This window comes from Tenrec ecaudatus, chromosome 10 (genome assembly GCF_050624435.1).
Source record: "Tenrec ecaudatus isolate mTenEca1 chromosome 10, mTenEca1.hap1, whole genome shotgun sequence".
Lineage (NCBI taxonomy): Eukaryota > Metazoa > Chordata > Mammalia > Afrosoricida > Tenrecidae > Tenrec > Tenrec ecaudatus.
The window spans coordinates 86,334,977-86,356,673 of record NC_134539.1 but is presented as its reverse complement, the minus strand read 5'-3'; the positions used below and the strand labels follow the sequence as shown (position 1 = coordinate 86,356,673).

The 21,697-nt window shown below is 49.8% G+C and overlaps 1 protein-coding gene and 1 pseudogene across 1 annotated transcript in view; both read left to right on the top strand.

Annotated features, from left to right (window-relative positions):
* STX8 (syntaxin 8) overlaps nucleotides 1-21,697 on the top strand; it is a 293,197-nt gene that overhangs the window by 235,741 nt on the left and 35,759 nt on the right. The window lies entirely within an intron of this gene.
* Nucleotides 6,409-7,276, top strand: LOC142458084 (small ribosomal subunit protein uS5 pseudogene; annotated as a pseudogene).

The window sequence follows — 21,697 nt, the reverse complement described above, 5'->3', positions numbered from 1 at the left end:
TCCCCAGTTTGTACCTACTGTTCCAGCTCAGTAGCTGCCAGTATAAAGTTCACGCTGAGCCTAGCAACCTGCCTGCGATGTTCCAGTCTTTCAATTTGGGTGATCAGAGCTCTTGTGTTGTTTATTTTTGCTTCTTGCCAATTTAGAGGGTTTCTTTTCTCTCTGCAGCTCATTTATCCCCATCACCTTCGTGGACACTTTCTTTCTGAAATGTCGTTCTAGGCTGTTCATCAACATGATCCTTAAAATACATCACCGTTCTCTCCAAGCAAGTTCTTGTAGGGGACAGTGTGCTGTATCGTGTTGATTGAAGATGAACATGAAATGGTTTCTACACACGTGGCATTCGTGAAGTTAACGAAAGGCAGTAAGGTCCTATTTTCCTAGGAGGCCTAGTGGTGCAGTGGTGAAGCGCTTGGCCTGTAACCAATGGCTCTGTGGTTCAAATTCGCCTGCTTGCGGCAGGACTGCAGCCCAGGAAACCCTGCGGAGGAGCTGGGACTCCTCTGCCCTCTTGATGTCCAACAAGGATGACTCATTTTGATTGGCTCTAGTGCTTGGACTTTATCTTGGAAATGTACAAAATCGTGCCAACCCAAGACCCTCCGAGAGCATGAATCTGTATGCATGTATGACGGATCGCACACATTGAAAGTAGAGAAGACACTGCTTGGGAAGTAAACTGAAAATCCTGCAGAGTGGGAGTACTTCTTGCCTCTCAAGAAGGTTCTTCATTGTCGACTACCGAGGAGCCAGTAATGAGTGTGTACTATCAGGGGCCAGGAACTCAGGGGGATGAATTTCCCAGGGTTTCATGATTTTATAAGGCCTCCGAGTGTGACTTTTCCCCCAATAATCTACTTATCTCAGTCATTTACCCTCCTCCCGCATTGCAAGGAAAAGAGCCTCCCAGGTTGTTTGCATGACAAGTAGCTGGGAATTGTGTGGGCCTCTCAAGAAGCAGCCTTGGTTAATTGTAGCAGCCTGAGCTAAGGGTTCCCATGTTCCTTGGCAGGGTAGGTGAGGAAGAGGACTTGAAAACGCCCTTTATCACAAGGACCAGGCATTTGAAAAGCTGAAATCTCAAAAAATGTCTGCTTCCTGGAGGATATTTTCCCTTGCAAATATCCATGGGTGAGAAAAGGGTTTTTCAGGAGGTGGGACGAGGAGCTTTGCAAATAGCCTTGGAAGGAGATTTTTGTTTTTAAAATGGATCACACTGATTTGTTGCTCCTGCCCCACCCCTCACAACACAACACTTAAAAAAAAGTTATGCGAAGAATATAAAGAACAAGATATTCATTGCAAGTAAACAATTGGACAAAATTCCCTGCAGGAAGACTTAACTGTGCTTCCTGAAATTTTCTGATTGTATTTTATTTTTAGGGTCATTTCCCATTTATTTCCTGGTCTTTTGAATGCATTATATATCAACTAGCATGTAGCCAGATAGCTTTTTCTATTTTTACATATTTATCATTAGAATTCAGTGTAGTCTGGAAGGAAGGAATCAGTCTATTCTACACTGTATCATTAAAGGCAAGGAAGGGAATGACCAGGCTTAAAAGGGGAGTGAAGGTGTGGAGTGTGATGAGATTGATTTATACCCACTTCTCACTTGTCAACATGGTTAGATTCCAAAGACTGGGTCATTAAGCAAAAGTTGGCATTATGCAAAAATGGTGGATGGAGGAAAAAAAAAGGATGACTATATTTGATTCCCCAAATAGAAGATGACTACATCATTACATAACTGCCAAATCATGTAACTGCCGAATCACTGACAATCCCAGTTGGCACATAACTTTAACCATCACAGACAGGGTTGCTTACTCATCTCGCACCTTGGGATTCATGACTTCCAGGTATACATTGTTAATGCACAACATATGCATGAAATAGGTTTTTTACTATTGTAAGTGTGAAGTGTGCGGTAGCAAGTCAGTCGATGAGTGAGGAGTGGATGTACTGTGTCTCCCACATTACACAGCCATGAGGTAAAACTCAGAGCTTGGAGGGCAGAGAGTTAGTTCCTGGCTGGCAGAAGGCTGTAGGGAAAGAAGAAGAAGCGCCGCCTTCTCTCTCTCTGTTCACTCTCTCACTTCCTCAAGGTAGCCTTTTGTTATTCCCATACTAGGGGGTCTTAGACATCTTTTCACATTTTCCCAATGGCAACTTCACATGCTTTATATTATCAAATTGTTATCTGTCTGCCCACCCCTCCACGTACCCCCACCCCCCGGCCAGTAATATCAAGTCCCATGAATATAAAAGGTAAAAGGGTCTTGTCTGCTTTTACACACCTTTGTAACTCCAATACCTGGTAGATGCTTAAAAATATATTGGATGGATGGGAGGGAGTATACTTGTTAGAAATCTTGTAGCCGAGAGAAAGTACTGAGAATGAATGAAGGTCAAGCAGGATAGTGGGAGAGGAAGAAAGTAAAAGGAAATAGAGGAAAGAATTAGGAGGGAAAAGACATTTATAGAAGTATAAATACAGGCATATACATATGTAAATATATTCATATATAATGGCAGGCAAAATGTCTGTTCATATATTTAAATGTTAACTATTAAGATAGAAGATGGGCACTGGGTCTCTACTCAAGTCCTCCCTCAACACAAGAACACTTTGTTCTAATAACCAGGCATTCTGTGATGATCACCTTCCCAACATGATCGCTGAAGTCAAAATGGGTGCATAAGCAAATATGGTGAAGAAAGCCGATGGTGCCAGGCTATTAAAACATACAGTGTCTGGGGGCTTAAAGGCTTGGAGTTAAACAAGCGGCCATCTAGCAGAGAAGCAACAAAACCCACACGGAAAAAGCACACCAGCCTGTGTGATCACAAGGTATCTATGGGCTCAGGCATCAGGCATCAGAAAACCCCAAACAAGGAAATATATCAATGCAAATAATGGGGGTTGGAGTGGAGACCCAAAGCCCATTGTAGACAATTGGACATTCCTTCACAGGAGGACCACAAGGAAGGAACAAGGCAGCCGGGGTGCAGCACAGCACCAATGGAACACACCACATTCCTCTAGTTCTTTAATGCTTCCTCCCCACTACTATTATGACCCCAGTTCTTCCTTATAAATCTGGTTAGACCGGATCATGTACACTGGTACAGATAAGAGCTCTAGACACACAGACTCCAGGACAGATAAACCCCTTAGGAACAGTAATAGGAGTAGCGATACCATGAGGGAAGGGGGAAGGTGGGGGGCGTAGGGGGAGAAACGGGGAACCGACTGCAATGATTGACATATAGCCTCCCCCCCCCCAGTGGGATGAACAACAGAAACCTGGGTGAAGGGAGACAGTGGATGGTATAAGATATTAAAATAATAATAATTTATAATACATCAGGGGTCCATGAGTATGGGAGGATGGGGGAGGGAAAAAAGAGGAGCTGATATCAAGGACTCAAGTAGAAAGAAAATGTTTTGAAAAGGATGATGGCAACCTATGTACAAATGTGTGCTTGATACAACTGATAGATGGACTTGTAAGAACTGTAAGAGCCCCAAATAAGATATTTATAAAAACAAATTGTTATCAATCATTTGGCAAAGGACAGTCAAGTGGGTTAGTTGGTAAACTGATGGAGACAAAAACACTTTTAAGAGGCTCATCAAAAAGGAAAAATCGGGACTATAGAAAGCCAAAGGATGCTTTGGGTAGATCACCCTGCATGTGTGTGATTCCGTGACTAAACGAGCCTGGAGCGCAAGCCTGAGGAAAGCTCACGGCGTGAAGGTGCTTTTGGTCAGAGACACACGAGTGGATGCGTCAGTGAGGGCTCCAGCTCAAAGCAGGTGGCACACGCAAGTATGAGCAGGGTCAAAGCCAACAGCACTCGCTGCCATCGACCCGTTGACTTACCATTCTCTCCTTTCAGGACACGTGCTTCTTTTCTGTACACCTGTTTTTAGCTCCCCATCTCCCTGCAACCTCAGTCTCGTTCGTAATATAAGATTTTGAATCATTGACTCCAAGGATGTAAAGGAACTCTTTAATGTTGGTTTGTTTGTGATTCTCTGGCATTTCTTTGGGTCTGAGATAGCTGACCTTGTGGTCAGGTAACCTCTCAACCAATCCCCTCCCACTCTCTCTCCTGCATCTCTCCTCCCCAGTACGATGGCTCCTTTAAAAGCATTCCCGACCCTTGTTAAGCGTGCGAGGGGCCACATTCAGAGTCCACTTCTGGACGCGATTCTGGCTGATTTTTGATACCTGACTAGATTCATGCTGCCCCCGCCCGCCAACTTACCTTGGGACTGCCCTGATACAATAGGCTGAGGCCATCATGCAGGAGCCTCTTTATTTGACTTCCTGATGTCCTTGAAGACAGACTGTACATACCGCAGTCTCATCTCCTGTTAGTTCAGAGGCAGCAGCAGTTGGCCTTTCCAGCCCTGGGAGGTCCCAGGTTGTTAGACTCTCTCTAGCCCCTTCCATCTCCTCCTGCCTGCCAGCCGGCCAGTGCTTGCCCGAGCACATTTCTTTCTTGTCATAGCATGCTAAGAATGAACAAGTTAGCTGTTCGCATTTATTTCTTCAAGTCTACCATGTGCTCATTGTCTCTAAATATAGTCACTTACATTGTGACAGTTCAGTTATTTTAATAGAAAACTATTATGTGTTCCCTTAGCACCTTGTTTTCAGGATTAAGTTGAGTGGGTGTGAATGAACTTAAAAAAAAATCAAACCTATAAAGAGATGGCATTGGGAGTGGGCATGGACGTGTGTGTAAGGTATTGACCATGCCTGTCCTGTTGCCGTAGAGCTGATTCTGACTCATAGACACCCTATTGGTTAACTGCACCCCACCCCCACTTTCCTAGTCTGGAATCTTTATGGAAGTAAACTGCTATCTCTTTTTCCTGTGGAATGAGTGGCTCATCGGTGAGAATGCCTACTTTTTGGTGATCAGCCAAGAGGGTAACCACTGTGCAACCAGAGCTTCTTAAGCTGTTGGCAGCACCCACTGCCATCATGCATATTCTGAGTCATGGCAACAGAGAAGCTCATTTCCTCCGTGTTACCGGCTGGTGGGTTTGAACCACTGACCTTGTGGTTCGCTTATTCCCTCCCGTGCTTATCTCACAGCACCCCAGGCTCCCTACATCGACAGGGCAGCTCATAAAGCACTCAGTAGAATCGGATGAGGGCAGCAGGGACTCGGTCATAGCGAGTGATTCTTACTTTGTTTAGAGGTTGCCATGGTAGTGCTTGCGCCCTAGTGGTGCCCTGTTTACACATGGGGCTGCTAATCTTGAGGGCCGCAGTTCAAAGCCACCAGCCAGCTCCAAAGGAGAGAGGTGAGACTTTCTACTCCTGTAACGAGGTACAGCCTCAGAAACCCACAGGGGCAGTTCTACCCTGCCCTGCGGGGTTGGCACGAGTCAGAGGGAGTCAACGATAGTTTAGGTTTGGTGGGGGGACGGCAGTTGACTGAGATGCTGGCGGTGTAAACCCACCAGCCACTCGTGGGAGAAAAAGGGGGTTGTTGGCTCATGTAAAGATTGACAGCCTTGGAAACTCGCTACAGAGACGCTGGGCATCGGAACTGACTCAATGGCTGCGGGCTTGGGTTTGGGGGAGGCTATTCCATCAGCTCAGAGAAGGCAAATGGAGCATCATCAATCAGAAAAGGCTAAGTTGTAACTTTGGCAAGAGGATGACTCCGCATGGTTATGAATTAGAGCCATCCCAGGAAGAGAAGAGCATCCACCAAAAACAGTGTCGATGAATTAAGGACTTCATAAAATCCAGATCTGGAAGTGGGATCAGAGGTTAAGTATGGAATACCCCGTTCAGAGAAGGCTCTAGATGACAACGTGAGCCCCAGATCCATTTGCAGGGTGCTCCTGAGGATGAGACCTCTGACCGTGACCGTGGTTCAGAGACATGGAGACCCTGCTGCCAGGCAGAGAACAGTGAGAAGTCAGTGATGACAGGGCAGTTAGGTTACAATGTCACACTCGGTCCTTGCCTTTTCATTCGGACCCATTTCAGATTTGTTCCAGTTTTCAATATTTTCTGCTTTCTTTTCTGTTGAAAATTTTCTGTTTTATTTTGTCATTGTTGTTTAGTAGTTTGGGTTATGGTATGTCTTTTTTCCTATATATGAAATCCAATACAGGCAAGTCTTAGAGCTGGGAAAGAGGGCTAGCAACAACAGCTTTAAGAAAGAAGAAAACGTTCTACAGTTGACTGTGGTGATGAGTGTACAACTCTTTCTAATATGATTAAACTATTGACTTGTATGATACATTAATTATATGCAGCATCTTTTATAAAAATAATTTAAATCAAACCAACCTAAAGAATGAAGAGCAGTGCATTTGAAACTTTATTAATAAGTCTAGAAACCGCTTCTCCGAGAAAGCACCAAATGGCAGGTGACGCCAGTGCAGCGGGAGGGCCTGGAGGCCCCAGGAGCTCGCGGTGGCTTCTGCGGAGGCTTCAGCAGCGGCTTGCGAGGACGTGGTTGCGGCCGGGGTTGGGGCCGTGGACGGGGCCACTGAGTTCGCGGGGGGCAAAGCCGAAGACAAGGAGTGGCTCCCTGTCACCAAGCTGGGCCGTCTGGTCAAGGACATGAAGATCAAGTCCCTGGAGGAGATCTATCTGTTCTCCCTGCCCATCAAGGAGTCTGAGATCATTGACTTCCCCCTGGGGATGGCTCTCAAGGATGAGGTCCTGAAGATCATGCCTGTACAGAAGCAGACCCAGCTGGCCAGTGCACCAGGTTCAAGGCCTTCGTAGCCATCGGGGACTACAATGGGCACGTTGGCCTGGGTGTCAAGTGCTCCAAGGAAGTCACCACCACCATCCGAGGGGCCATCATCCTGGCCAAGCTGCCCATTGTCGCCGTGCGGCGAGGCTACTGGGGCAACAAGATCGGCAAGCCCCACACGGTCCCCTGCAAGGTGACGGGCCGCTGTGGGTCTGTGCTGGTGCGACTCATCCCTGCCCCCAGGGGCACGGGCGTCGTCTCAGCCCCTGTTCCCAAGAAGCTGCTGGTGATGGCAGGGATTGATGACTGCTACACGTCGGCTAGGGGCTGCACAGCCACCCTGGGCAACTTCGCCAAAGCCACCTTTGATGCCCTCTCCAAGACCTACAGCTATCTGACTCCTGACCTCTGGAAAGAGACCGTGTTCACCAAGCCTCCCTACCAGGAATTCACTGCCCATCTTGTGAAGACTCACACCAGGGTCTCCGTGCAGAGGACCCAGGCTCCAGTGGTGGCTACCACATAGTCAATTTTATACAAAATGTAGTAAAGTGAATTGAGCCTGCCAAAAAAAAAAAAGTCTAAAAACCACCAACTTGGGCATCACTTGCTGCTGCTAAGTCGATTCTGACCCAGAGTTACCATGCAGGCCAGAGTCGAACCACCCCTGTGGGTTTCTTCAACTCTCTTTACAAGAGTAGAAAGTCTCATCTTTCTCCTGTGCAGGAGCTGGTGGCTTTGAACCGCTGACCTTGCAGTTATCAGCCCAATTCATAACCCACTACACTCCCGTGGCTTGCCAGTTTGGAACGTCTAATTAAATAGATGGGAAGGAAGGCCTGATGAACTGGCCTTTAAAGAAAAAATAGTCATTGGAAACCCTGTGGGCCCCAGCCCCACTCGGACCCACATGGGGGCAATGCAGTGATGCCTGGGGGTGGGGGGTGGGGGTGGAAGGATTGAGTAGCTAGATGAATGGCAGGTATGATAACCAAGGAAGAAAAAAGCTCTCAAAGTCAGCCTATGGAGAATGAGAGAGAACATCTAAACACAGATGTTGAGATGTTTCAGATCAGAGAATATGACAGCTAGGCATATGCTTGTTAATATAACTACATGAAGACTCTTTCTTGGAAAGGGCTAATTTCCAAAATAGTTTTCAAAGCAGCTAGAAAACTGGAACAACAGCAGTAACTGTGAAAGAAATTTGAGATGTATACAAAGCATTATCTCCCTCAAATGTGCTCGGGCAGTAGGCAGTTTTATAGGCACATTCTTGTCACGCTTTCCAGGCACAAATGCTTGCCATGTCTTATAAACTGGTCTGAAAACAGAAGAGAAGGGAAGCTGCCCACTTTACCGTGTGAAGTTATCAATGCCCAGCCAAGACGGCATCACTCACAAATGCCCGGGCCCATCTCACGTAGGAACGTGATTCGGAAAATCCCAAGTAAAACACTACCACACCGAATCTAGTCCCCGACTGAAAGAATGAAAACAGAACCAATGGAACCCTGTTTGTCTATGTCAAAACCATCTCAAGAATAAAAAGAGAGCTTATGTTAGGAAATGCATTCACATAATTACTAGGAATTTTTCATACAATTCATCCATTAATTAAAAGGCGTATGAGCCACTTAAACCAAAGAACCAAACCAAACACTGCCGTTTAGTCCATTCTGATTCACAGCGACCCTGTGGGGCAGAGTAGAACTGCCCCGGGGTTTCCGAGATAGACTGTAAATCTTTACAGCAGTAGAAAGCCTCTTCTTTCTCCTTCAAAGCGGCTGGTGGTTTTGAACTACTGACCTTGCAGTTAGCAGCCCAACACATAACCCATGTAGTAGATGCTCAAAAGGCATCTGGTGCAACTCAGAATCTGTTCTTAATTTTAAAACAGAATCAGGAACTAGACTTAAAGGATAGCTTGCTAGTAGGCTAAGTTTAAGTCACTCTCACAACAGCAATTATTCTAAAATATGCTAGTTACACTGAACACTGAAAAAGAAGGCCAGGACTTGGCCAGTCATGGGAGAAATATGCAGAAGTCAGTAGTTTCTTCCTAGCAGCCCTAACCGCGTAGAGAAAACGCCACGAAGAACCGGGCCCATTAACAATCGCAACCCACGCGTGACAAGATGTGTAGGCTTTATGACATAGACAACGAAATGTGATGGAGGTTCGAAACCCAGCTGAAGCTAGCTGGACCAAAATGAGTGGAGTGGGGCCCAGGGCAGTTAATATAATGGTTGAAGTCACAGCGCTAAGGCCCAGGGCAGCTCCACGGGCCCTGGGAACCAGAGTGAGTCTCCCAGCTCCCAGGCGTTCACGTTAGGTCTGCCAGGCACACTGGTGTGGAGCGCGCACAGAGCAACTGTCCCCCAAGGGATTGCCATTCGTAGTCATAGCCACCATGGCGCTGCCAGTTAGCGCCACCACTCCATGGCAAGTGTGGCAGGGTGCCGATTTCTACTTCGCACGGAGAGGCCAATGCGGACCCGGCAGGCCCTCCGTCGCCGCTCTCGAACTGGGCTTCACTCTCCTGCCGTGGGTTTGGCTTTACCTTGCTTCACGGCCACTCTCAACCCCATGTGTCAATGCTCCTGACTCTGGAGAGGATCCTTCCTTCCTTCCTACCACCAGGAAGGCCTGGCAGAGCCTCCTCTCTGGCCTGGCTGGACTCTTGCCTCTTCCTGAAACTGTCATGGATTTTTCTTTTCTTTTTTGTGGCAGGGTGGGGAGCATATCAAGGGGGGCAGCAGGGTGTCCTCTCAGGAGAAAGTTGGGTTAGTGCCCTTGGAAATGCACGAAGGATTCATATCGCGCCAGGCAGAGATTTGCAGCAAGGGGGAGAAATGCCACCTTCCCAGAGAAGTTGACACGTGGGAACGATAGAGATCCCCCTGGCTAAGCGTGGGGGTGGCACAGTCTGATCCAGAATTCCAGGGGCGCGTGGGGCGGCGGGACATCATGATCCTGAAGGTCCTGTGGAAGGACAGATGGGCTCGGAGAGACTGGCTGGGCAGATCTGCCAATGAAAGGGGCCGCAGGGCTGGGTGTGGTCCCTCAGTGTGAGCTCAGCGCGGACCCTACGCAGGCCATGCAGCCCCTTGTTGCCGCAATCTGTAACGCGTTTCTTCTCAGCACTTTCACTGTAACTCCAAGAATTCCCTGAACTGAGAAGTTAGAGCTCTGACGTCTGATACTCTGGCATCACGCAGAAGCATTTGACTATCCACTGTATATTAGTGTTGGTGGGATGCATGCAGCCGTCTTGGTAGCATTGTGTCAGCAGTTTGAAACCACCAGCCACTCTGCGAGAGAAAGACGAGCCTTTCTCTTTCTGTCTCGGGAACCCACAGGGGCAGCTCTACCCTGTCCCACAGGGTCCCTCTGAGTCGAAGGGACTTGATGGCAGTGGGTTTGGATTTATTTTGGAGCAGGATGCACTGGTGTTCCCTGAGGGGCGCAAATGGTTAACAAACTCAGCTGCTCACCTCAAGGTCAGAAGTTCAAGTGCACCCAGGGTCTTCAGGGGAAAAACCCACCATTGGGAATCCTAGGGGCCCCGGTTTGGCTCTGACACCCACGGGATCACCATGATTCACAACAGCCGGCCATCGCTGCCACTGCGGCTCGGTTTTAAGACACTTGGACAACACATCCTTTCCTGCGCACCCCTTGCTGTTTTAGGTCTTTCCAACCAAAGATGGTGTTAGACATTTGTACCCCTGGCCTTCTCACGTAAGGGTGGGGATATCAGTCTGTCAGAACATAAAGGTGCTAACGAGCTGACCTTTAACTGTAGGCACACACAAATAACTTGGGGGAGGCTGGTGAAGGGCTTTAGCCAGCGGCACATGCACCTGCAGCGGGCAGTGCACACGAAGCCGGCCCTCAGCGAGAAGGCCTGACACAGGGGCTGCAACAGAACAATTGTGCGCATGGGCCAGGACCGGTCAGTGCTGGTTCTGCCGTCCACGTAATCGGACCGGACTCAGCAGCACCTTGCACCACCAGCAGCACCGTGCAGGATGAGTGGTAGTGGAATGAGGGCGGGCTTAACTGTATTCATGAAGGGCAGTGTGACCCTGAAATCATGCCCCTGCTGTCGTGCCACTTCTGACTCACAGTGACCCTCCAGGGCAGGATAGACCTGCCCGTGGACTTCCCAGACTGTAACTCGACGGGAGTAGAGCCTCGTCTTTTTGGCGGTTTCAAACTGCTGACCTTGTGGTTAGCAGCCCAACGTGTTCCCCATAAGCCCCCGAGGCCCTAAAGAGACGAGGAGAGAATGTCAATTTAAAAAGCATTGGGAATCAATGCTGGTGAGAAAAATGACATTGCTGGTTTTGTTTTTGTATTTGCAAATGGCATGCTTCTGGGAGCGTACGCCCACATCTGTCACGGAAAGAGAGTGTGCCATGCGTGACACATCTTTATAAACATGTGTCCTGTCTCCTGTCCTCGGGCTTCGGAACAGTGGGGGTTTCGACTCTGGAAATTAAAACAACAACAACAAACACGGGTGAATTATACGTTTACCTTTTGTGATTTATGTCATGCGGTGCCTAGATTCAAAGAACTCTACTAGATAACCAATGAAAGTTCTCGTCCTCTCTGAAAATGAGTTGATTGAGGTCAAACCCAAACTCAGATGCAGGAGCTGACATGTCCATTCTGAGGGGCTGGACAGCCTGCTGGGCTCCGTTCTGGAGACCCTGAACCTTGCTCCTTCCTCTCAGGGGGGCAGGACCAGATCAGAGGAGGGTGAAGGAGTAGAAACTTGGTACAGGAATAGGCACTCCCCCCAATCTCACTCCCCATCCTCCCCCTCACCTCCCAAGTGATTGAGGCTGTACAGCTCAAATTCAGCTCTTCCATTTGCTTTACAAATGCTAGGCAGTGATGGGTGGTTGGTTGGTTTTTAAAAGAAAGGTCTGCATTCTGAATGGCGCATGTTCCAGATTAATCCTGTAACCACATTTGCACCAGCTGAGGTCACAGCTCTACACCAAAGGGTGGAAAACTGGTGAGATACAAATCTAAGAGAAAAGGTCTGCAAAGAGCTGCTTGTCCTGGTCCCCGGTGCCATCTGCAGCCCAGGGGCATACATGACCCCAGGGTGGCCCCCAGCCCCAGCCCCTTCCCGCCTGTGAGCCCTCCCCAGGCCAAAGGGAAATAACCCTGGTCCACTTGAAGAGAGGAAATGAGAGAGGGAGAGAGAGAAAGCTTGCCGAACCCCAACCAGAGAAAGACCAGGTGGCACGCTGAGTGCATCTGGCTAATTGGTCACAGACGAGAAGTTGCCTCCAGCATCTCTCTTTTAAGCCACATCTGCCCTCCTGACTTGAAGGACCTGGGTCTTTTGAGGAGTTGTAGATAAATGCTTGCAAGCACGGTGCACGTGTGTGTGTGTGTGTGTGTGTGTGTGTGTGTTTTAAGTAGACCAACTCAAGCGTGGAATTCCATGGACTTGGGGAAAGATAGGCAGGAAGGGACTCAAGTGAGGCAGAAGGTGCAAGGAAGGACCCTTTGGAAAGGCCAGGCTAGCTCCTCCACCAGCCTTTCCGTGGCCAAGCCTGTGGGTTCCAGGGCTGCCTCTGGGCAAAATGTTGGAGGTCAGAGAGATGTTCCGCTCTTGGACCCAGCCTTTCCCCCCAGTTCCGCCCTCCCGCCTCCCTTCCCACGCTGACCGTCGATCACAGACACCCTCTGTCAGCCGCTCTGTTCCTTCCTGGCCGTCCTCTTCGGCCACAGAGGAAAGGACTCCAGTGAACTGATCCACCCTCGATGAGTCAACCTGTTAGAGGCTGAATGTGTTTTTCCAGCCAAAAGTGTTTTTGTTTTAAATGGAAGCGGAGGACCAAGACCCAAACAGGAGTCCACCTGCTGGGGGGTGGAACTCCTGGTCCCAGCACTCTGCCAGGGAGATATTTGCGAACTCAGTCATCAGGTCAGGCCAAGGTGGGAAGCCACTCGATCTGGGCTTGTAGGGTCCCTGGAGGGCCCCTTTTCAGAAAATGGTATGTGATGGCTGTGCTATGTGGTCAGGCAGCAGGCACCCCTACAAACAGCTCAGTAATTCAGCGAAGCGAATTTCAGTTATAACCATAGCCAATACCTGGGTGGCGTAGGGGCGACATGCTGGGCTGCTCACCACAGAGTCAGCAGCTTGAAACTCCTAGCCCCTTCTCAGAAGAAAGATGGCGCCTTTTACCCCCATAAATAGCTGCAGTCTCGTAAACCCAGAGGGGCTGTTGTACCATCCCTTAGGGTCGCGATGAGTCAGCACCGGCGATGGCAGTGAGTTTGGCTCTTTTTAAACCACACCCTATGGACCCCCGGCGGCACAGTGGGTTATGCTCGCCACAACGTCATCGTGCTCTGGAGGAGAAAGATGGGACTGTCTGATCTCTGACAGACGCACCATGTCTGAAGTCCCCAGGAGCATTTCCACTTTGTCCTCCAGAGCCACCGGGAGTGGCGTCAACTCCATGGCAGGGAGCGTGAAGAACCGACACCTTTGATTATAGCTATCAAACACGCCGTATACTTTTTTTTTGAGGGGGTGTGTGTCAGTTTGTTTAAACTGTTGAAAATTATTTCAAAGAACCTGCTGACTGAGATTCTGGCCACTCGTTTGGGGTGGGGGTGACATGCTATTTTAACACCTAGTGGTATAGGGAGGATTCGGGGCACAGGAAGTGGACCAAACAGGTCCTGAAGGAGAGCCAGAGGACAGGGAGGGAGGGGACGTCTGCCTTTTGCTAATGGTAGCCCTCAGGGTGCTGCAGCTACAAGACTTAGCAAGCTAGAGCCCAGGCTGGGAGCTGTGCTGCTGAGGGGGTTCGAGGTCAGGGTTAAAAATGGGGAGCCTTGTGGGTTGGGGATAGGAGGGAGTTCTTCCTGTATGCCTGAGGAAGAAGCATGGTACAGATTAGCCATCAGTAGGTGGCTAGAGGAATGTTGAGGTTCTAAGGTGATTCCGGAGCACCCCGGTAGCATAGTGGTTATGAGTTGGGGGTACCACCTGCAAGGTCAGCAGTTTGAAACCACTAACCGCTCTGTGGGAGAAAGATGAGACTTCTACTCCCATGAAGAGTTAGTCTCAGAAACCCATAGGGTTTCTGTAGCGTCACTATGAGTCATAATTAACTCTGTCACAGTGAGGATTAAAAAAAAATTAAGGTGATTCTAAGGAGCCTTTGTGGTACAATGGGTAAGCACTCCGCTGCTAAGTACACCCATGGGAGACACTGTGAAGTGATCTGCCCCTGTAAAGACAAATCAAACTCACTGCCACTGAGTCAGTGGGACAGGGTAGAACTGCCCCTGTGGGTTTCTGAGATCCCCTTGAGATATAATTCTCCTCTGCCCTATAGAGTTGCTATGAACCAGAGTCAGCTCAGCAGGACACAGTAATAAAATGATTCCAAGGTCCCTGTGGGGGGACAAGCCATTCATTAAGAGTTAGCTACTAAGTTACACATTGGAAATTTTAACACCCCCGGCAGGACCTCAGAGAAAGGCCTGATGTGATAGTTAGATTAATTGTGCCAACCTGGCCAGTAGGAACATGTGGGATTAATCAGGTGGCAGTTTGATTGGAGGGCAAAGAGATAAATGGCTCTGCAAGGACCACCCCTGCCTCACTTGCTCCCTGGTGATAGACCAGCGTGCTGCTGCTTTAGCTAGTTCTCTGCCTCAACCTGTGAACTACACTACCTGTGGGCCAAGCCAACCCATGGGTCGTGCCGTTAGAGCTTGAGGCCCCTTCGAGACCTGCTTTGCCATACTGCTGGTACGTATACCGCTTGAGCTTGAGGCTAGTGGCTCCTGTTGCCTTGCCTTGCTTGAGCTCCATATGCCATCCGGGCCTGCTTCACCAAGCTCCCAAGCTGCTGACTGTTGCTGACCCACCCTGCTGTCTGCTGCCTGCCTTGCCCGAGGTCTATTTCCTTGACCTTGGAACCGGCCCTCCACATGACTTGAAGGACTTCCAGTAAATTAACTGTTCCACAAAAGTGAGTTGGACTGAGTCCTCTGCACTGCTGTGTGGACTAATTAGCTGTTATATTTCTTCTGGCTGTGTACATCATAAGTGTCCTGGTTTTGTTTCTTTAGAGAACCCTACCTAACACACCTGATAATCTGTTTCTATAAAGATCAACGTCAAGACCCCTCCTCCCTCCCCGGAGCTGTAGTGGGTGTTGTCACACATAGGATAACAAACGTATGGGGTTGCCATGAATCTGAATCACCTTGATTGGGAGATGTTTCATTTTGGGGGGTTAAGGCGGAAGTCTCCCCTTCCACGCAGGACCCCCACGCTTGATGCTCAGCCAGCATACCTTATGGCCAGCCACCACCCGTCCATGGTAGATGGCAGGCTGCTTTTAGTCCTGGTGGCGCTGTGTGTGTATTAGGTGTTGGGCTGGTACAGGCAAGGTCAGCAGTTCAAACCCACTGGTCTCTGCGGTAGAAGGATGAGGCCGTCTGGTCCCAGAAAGATGTACAGTCCTGACAACCCTCTTGCAGGGTTGCTGTTGAGTTAGAATCGACTCCATGGCAGTGGGTTTGGCTTTGGGTCTTCATGATGTCCAATAGATTTCTGCAGAGCTTCCAGATGAAGCTGGCCAGGAAGAAAGGTCTGGCAACCTGCTTCCAAATGCCAGCCAGAGTAAACCATCTGGATCACAGTGATTATTGGGGTGATCCGGGGCCGGACAGCATTTCCTTCTCCCTTTGTGTGTGGGTGGCTACAACCCAGGGGCTGACCCGACAGCTGCTTCCACCAGGAGGGAACTGTCTGGGTGCCCTGTCTGTGTTTTGTCTGCGGCAAAGGTTATCTTCTTGCCGTCGGAGTTGTGTTGTGAAAGAGACAAGTTTAATAAACAGATGCTATTTTTCACTCGGTTCTCCAGCACTTGAAGTCCCTGAAGCAGAACCCAAACCCACTCGGCACTGTGTGTGGCTGTGACCCTGTCCCCTTCCATGTGGCGTGGCGCACCTAAGCTGCAGGGCAGCCAGGTCTCCAGAGAGCCAGCCAGCCAGCACCCGAAGTCCTGCTGGTTGGCACCCCAGCTGGGGACTGCGTCACTGACCTTTAAAGCTCCTTTGCCCTGACCCTCACGTGATTCCTACATTCAGAGCATTTACTGCTGACCGTGAAGAGGGATGACCCGAGGGCAGGGACGGCTTCCATACACATCTGGCCTGGTCCTCACCTCCCAGATTCCCAAAGTGCATTGGCCCCCAGCTCGGACATTCATTCCTGAATTCTAGTTCTGGTCCAGTTAGTTGGCACCGCCATATCCAGTACTCAGGAACCCAAAGGCACATGGCAACAAGAAGGAGGGGGAAAAAATCCCTCTTTCCCGTAGGTTCAGCTAAGGCAAGACTGGAAGATCTCAAAAAGAACTTTTCCTTGGAAACAACAGCAAAACATACACAAAGGCATAAGTAAGTGGCTCAGTTCACGGGTTCAGTTTGCAGCGCAGAAAGCCCGCCCCACGCCTGCCGCTAGGAACGATGGGGAGAACGCCTAACAATGACGGCTCCAAACTATTTATAACTTGTAATCTGTGTATTCCAGAGAGGACTAGGGGAGCGTACAGTGAGAGACACATGTATAACCAAGCTGTGAAAGAAGAAAACAAAACTGTCTGAAGTAAAAAGCCAGAAAGTCTCCATCAAATCTGCTCCAACTCCTGGTGACCCATGCTTGCGAGATGGAAGCAATATAAATAGGATATTTCAAATGTGAATATTTGAACGAATGCCCAGGGACCCTGGTGGTGAAGTCGTTACATGCCGGGCTGCAATCCGAATGGTTGGCAGTTCAAAACCACCAGCAGCTCTTTGGGGCAAAAAAGGCAAGGCTTTCTACTCTTGTCAACAGTTGCAGCCTTGGAAGGCCACAGGGGGTCACTGTGACTCAGCAGTGACTCAGTGGCAGCGAGTTTGGTTTGTTTGAACAGATGTGCCACTCACCCATCAGGACCCCAGAGGACCGCCCTGTGGGGTTCTGAGGCGGTGCTGCAGCAGGCCTCCTCTTTCTTCCTCCGAGTGGCTGATGGGTTCACACCTCTGACCTTGAGGTTAGCAGCCCAACTCATCACCCACTGCACCACTAGGGCCCCTTAATAGAAAAGAAAATCAACACTGTCCCAAGAAAGCTCTTCCCTGGCCCTGAGTCTCGTCACTTCCTTGGGGATCTCGAACGCAGCGACGATTTCCTACACCACACAGACCTGTTCCGTTCGGCTGACAGCGAAGTTTACGTGGGCTGGCACTCCTTCTAGATCTGATGGCACCCTCGTTTCTGCCCAGGTTTGGTTTCCTCACTCACCCAGGCTGTGCTGCTGGGTCCACAAGCCAGGTTTTCCGTTTACCGTGGGATGTATTGGATGCACTGCAGGTGATGAAATTGATGGTGTCGGGGAACCTGGGCCAAACTGGGAAGAATGTACATCAGCCAGAGACCCAGGACACTTCCTCTGTGTACAGTAGGGAGATGGGTTCGAGACTTCCCTCCCCTTGGGAAGGAAGTGTGTGCAGTTTTGGTTGTACTTAAGGCAAAGAAAGCACATACACACACGTGCCGGCACCAGAAACAACCCTCTCCCCCAGAAAACCTAACCAAAAAACCCCAATTGCAGGCAAGTCCATTTAATTCATGGCAACCCCCATGTACCAGAATACCCTGTGCTCCATGGCTTTTCCACGGGTGTGCGTCTTCCGTAGAGCACCAGGCCTTTCTTGCCAGGTGCCCTGGGTGGGTTCCAACCACCATTCTTTTGGTTATCAGCCGCAGACTTAACCATTTGTGTCACTTAGGGTCTTTATCAGTCATGTATGGGAAGGTCATATTTAAGATAGATAGCTGTAAGTTGGATTGTGTGTGTGTGTGTGTGTGTGTGTGTGTGTTAGAGAGAGAGAGAACCACCTGGACAGCCAAGGGGAGGCTTGCATAGCCATCTCTCTCTTGTCTCTTGTACCCGATACTTGCTTGTCCCATATGGTTCTGATGGCGTGGAGACCCACTGCCCTCCTCTCCCACACCTGCCCTTGGTCCCCATGAGCTTCTGGGCTGGTGTTGGAGCAGAATGAAGTCCGGGCCTTGTTTGTAAAGACAAATGGTGCTACAGGGTGCATTGAAAAACAGAAGCTAGAAAGCAGCAGTGCCTTGCTCCAGTGTCCATGCCCCCAAGTGCCTCTCCCCCAGAGGCAAGTTCTTCTAAGTCTTTAATAAAATTTTCCCCCTGATTTCTCCAAGTAACATGCTTCTGAGAATGTGCTTGGATTTCCGTACAGTTTTCATGGTGTCTATCAACGTCCAGCTGTGCAGGATGCTGGTTTAGTCTCCCCTGCCCCCGCCCCCACCCGCACCCTATGTACAGGTTCTCTCATTGCGCCCTGCATGCTGCTCACAGGGTGAAGTCCCCCGTGATTAGATAAACCCTTAGTCAGTGTTTTCAGGATTCCTAATCATGTTTAAATTGTAAATTAGGGGGCTGGGGGTGGTCTACTATGATTACATCCCCTTTTTACATGCAGCATTTTATGCCACTTGTTATTTTTCTCCGACTCATAGCGACCTGCTACGATAGAGCAGAACTGCCCCTGTGGATTTCTGAAACTGGAAATCTTTACGGGGGTAGAAAGCCTCATCTTTCTCCCAGGAAACAGTGTATGATTTCAAACTACTAACCTTGCGGTTAGCAACCCACACACATAGCCCACTAGGCCAGTAGGGCTCCTGCTGTAAAGCTACGAAGTTCTTCTGGGATGATCAACACCCATCAAATCATCTTTCCCATATTTCCTGTGGGAGTCCACGCTAGAACCGTCTCCACTGTTCCGTTCCAGTTCAAAATGGCAGCCGTCAGGGTGGCCTCCTCTCCTGAGCCTCTCTCGTCCCAGAGCCCCCTCCGTCCTGGGACTCCTCTCGGATTCCTTGGCTCCCTCCCCCCCTCACTGTGGTGGAACCCGTCTCCTCCTGGTCTCCTGAGAAGTGGATTTCGTGTGCTATGACATCCCTGGAAGGATCTTTCTGCTTCTCCTTTCCCTGCTTGACAGATTGGCTTCAAGCAGAAGTTTAGGCTGGGAACAATTTGTTCCTGGGAGTTGGAAGGCTTTTTAAATTGTCTTTCAGCCTTCAGTGTTGATCTTTATGTCATTCTGATTTCCGAGCTGTTGTGGGCCCTGTTGGGCTTTTGCATAGCCTGATCCCAATTTCACACAGAGACCCTGCCTCCTTTTGTTAGGTTGGGTCCCCCACCCAAACACGCTGATCACCCGAATGAGCACACACAGAGGCTCAGCTGGCTGAGATGGCGTCACGGGTGCTGCCACCACGTTAGGCCGAGTTTGTCAGAACCCCTCGGCCCTCCATCAGCCTTGGCGAGCAGCCTCCTGACTGGAAACCAAGGGGCAGAGGCAGCACATGTCTCTGAGAGGGAACGCCTGGGTCCTCCAAGTCCGCTGGGCCCCGTCTGCCGGTTGGGCCATTGTGACGGCGTGCGCCCGGCAGGTCTGGCTCTGGCACTTTGGATGCTGGCTCTCTAGATGAGAGAGTCTCCACCTTGAAGTAACTGGCTTGATCCTCCCCTCGCTGGAGACCAGAGAGCTGCTGCCAGTGGCCGCTGGATGGGAGGGAGCTGCAGCTGGCAGGGTGGGGGTGTGGGGTGGCTGGGTTTGTGGTTGGTGGGCAGATGGAATGCTCTGAAGAAGCTGACCGGCAGGTCCTCGGTGCAATGACGGCTCCGGGTAGCTGGATAGTTGGGCACTTTGTGGACACTTCAAAAAGTTTGCATGTAGTTTAGCACTGATGGTTACCCACAGGTTTTCTTTCCTTTTGGTCTGCCCGTTCATTGGATGTTATGCTTCTTGGTTGTGTTTTTAGAATTTCCATTTTTTCTTTCCTCTTTCTTAATTTCTTTGTATTTTTGGTTCATTTCCAGGAGATTTCTTCTATTGCCTCTTAATAGCCTACTGAATTTCTTCGCTGCTACTGCTGTTTTATTTTTTAACTTTTCAAGCTTTCTGCTCTTTTAATGTCCATCTAGTGTGACCTCTTTGAGGATATTGATGAGTTTACATTCAGGAAGCTTTCTTTTGTTGTTTGCATTGTATGTTTTTGCTAAGTTCCCTTCTCTGTTTGCTTGGTGTTATTGTTTTGTTTTCTTTTTTATTTTCTTCCTCTTGTGATGTGTGGCATCCATTCAAGAGTAAGAAGGAAGCACTGAAAGAATGTCTGTAAGTTCTACGTGTATGGACAGGTCTACTGAGTTGTGGGTTTCACCGGAGGATTAGCTGATAGGGAAGGGCGTAGCCATTTCAGTAGGGTATCAAAAGGTTGTTTCTGGTGGGTTGGCCCACCCTTGACTGGTGCATAGCAACTTAGCCCGTTGCTTTGGGAATTCGATGGGGGAAGAAAGCTCCCACTCATGTGAAAACGTTTGCTTAATCTTCCTCTTTCCAGTCCTCTGCCTTTCCCCATGGCTCAGTCTCGAGGCGAACTTCTCCTAAGAGGGGAGGGACACAATAGTTTGCCTGCCGGTGTGGGATGCCGGAGGGGTGGTGGTCTGGGGATGTACCCAGACCCTGGTGGTCTGTAACTAAACCGGCAGTACACTCCATAGGGTTTTCATAGCCGTGGTCTGCAGGATTGCCAGGCCTTTCTTCTGAGGGTGGGCTTGAATCACCCCCTTTGAGCCCAGTGCGTCTAGTCTTTAACCAGCTCTCCCACTGTCAGCTCTGCCATCAGCAGTGCCTGCTGGGTCACCTCTGATGACCTCCCTGCCTACTCCTGATTCTGCCCCCAACCCTTGTGAATGCTGCTGGTGACCGTCTTTCCGTGCTCAGTCACTCCCTCCCGGTCACCTGTTGTCCACTGCCAGATCTGAGAGCACCTTCTTGCCTGTTCTTTCTGGTTTGAACTTATGCTCTCTTCACATGCACGCACACACCCCACCCCGCCCTCGCTTTGAGTTTTACATCAGAATCACCTGAATCTTGGTAAAATGTAGCTTCTGCTTCAGTATACTTGGGTTGGAAATGCCAATTTTAAGCAGTTCAGGTGGGGGACGGGGGACAGGGGACATGGGACGGCGTGCCGGGGGCAGTTGAACTGGTTTGAAATCTTGGCGACTAGTGTCTGATTACCCAATAACCAAGGTAAGCACTGGCGTACCTGTGCTTACTCATGAATCTACAGTGAGCAACTTCACCATATCGAAGATTCTGCGTCCAGGGATGGCTGGCACGTGTCTCTCTCCCAATCCCACAGCACCTCCCAACGGAATCAAGTCCTCTCTTCAAAGTTACAGTCCCGGACAGGATGACAGGAGCCCTGGTGGCAGAGTGGTTACAAATTGGGCTGTGATCAAAAAGTCAGCAGTTAGAAACCACCAGCTGCTCCTTGGAAGAAAGATGGGGCTTTCTACTCCTGTAAACAGTTACAGTCTCAGAAACCCAAAGAGACAGCGCTGCCGTGTCCTAGCGGTCACCATGAGTCGGCATTGACTCCGTGGCAGTGAATTTCGGTCTCACAGGGATGGAACACCCCGTTACTTGTGAGAGGATGGATGGACTGAGGTAAGCACGGTGTACACACGGGTGTTCTCTTGGTGAGGAACCTCAAGTAAGCCCATGTGCATGCTGCTTATTGGATAATCCGCCCCTGGAGGGGCAGAGAGATTGCTGTGGATATTCCACTTGCCAGTGTACCACAGTCCTCCCCTCCAGGCCTCAGGCCTGCCCTGTGAGGTCAGCCCGCCAGGTCTCTCTTGCCTGTAGGGAACTAAGACTGAGAGGTGGAGACCACAAGATCCATCCGTAGCCCAGCTGTTGCCAAGCTGTGATGTGGACCTAGGTACGCCTCTGCAGACCACACTCCTTCTGCCACATCAGACTCTTCCTGCTTTTCTGGGGTCGCTCA